Raw genomic sequence first — 584 nt, forward strand, 5'->3', positions numbered from 1 at the left:
GCATGCATTGTGTCTTGTGTGTCTCACATATTAAAAACACAATTGAACAAGTCTTCATTGTATTGATCTCTTCATTGTCATATAGAATGTAGTACTGTATATATAGCCTAGCTAAAGATATGCGTTCCATCTGTCACATTCCTAGTAGTGAGTGGGGAAATGGGTACCTGGTTAAACATGGGCAATGGTATGTTGTAGGTGTAGGTAGTTCTGGTTTCCTGGTGTACCAGTATATGGCATTTTTGTAATCCCTTCATAAAAAGCACTACATTACATATTCCTTATTTAGACCCTAGGGGCTACCATATCCAAGTCAAAAATCTATTTGTCTCTCTTTGAAGTAGTAGTGTGAGTTGACTTTAGGAAACACTCTTGCTATAGCCTATGTATTTAATAGACCTGATATTTCAACTTTTAAAAGATGGTTCAAATTTCACTGCAGGTTTCATTTGCAGGAAACACTAACTGAGATTACTTGAGTTAAAGGAATGTGAATTCTAAGTAGAACATTGAAAAAAAATAACACTTTACATTGTATCTAACAGTCTATGTTATCTCTGTAGTGGTGTCATTTATAAACGACA

Source organism: Ascaphus truei, chromosome 6 (genome assembly GCF_040206685.1).
Source record: "Ascaphus truei isolate aAscTru1 chromosome 6, aAscTru1.hap1, whole genome shotgun sequence".
Taxonomy (NCBI): domain Eukaryota; kingdom Metazoa; phylum Chordata; class Amphibia; order Anura; family Ascaphidae; genus Ascaphus; species Ascaphus truei.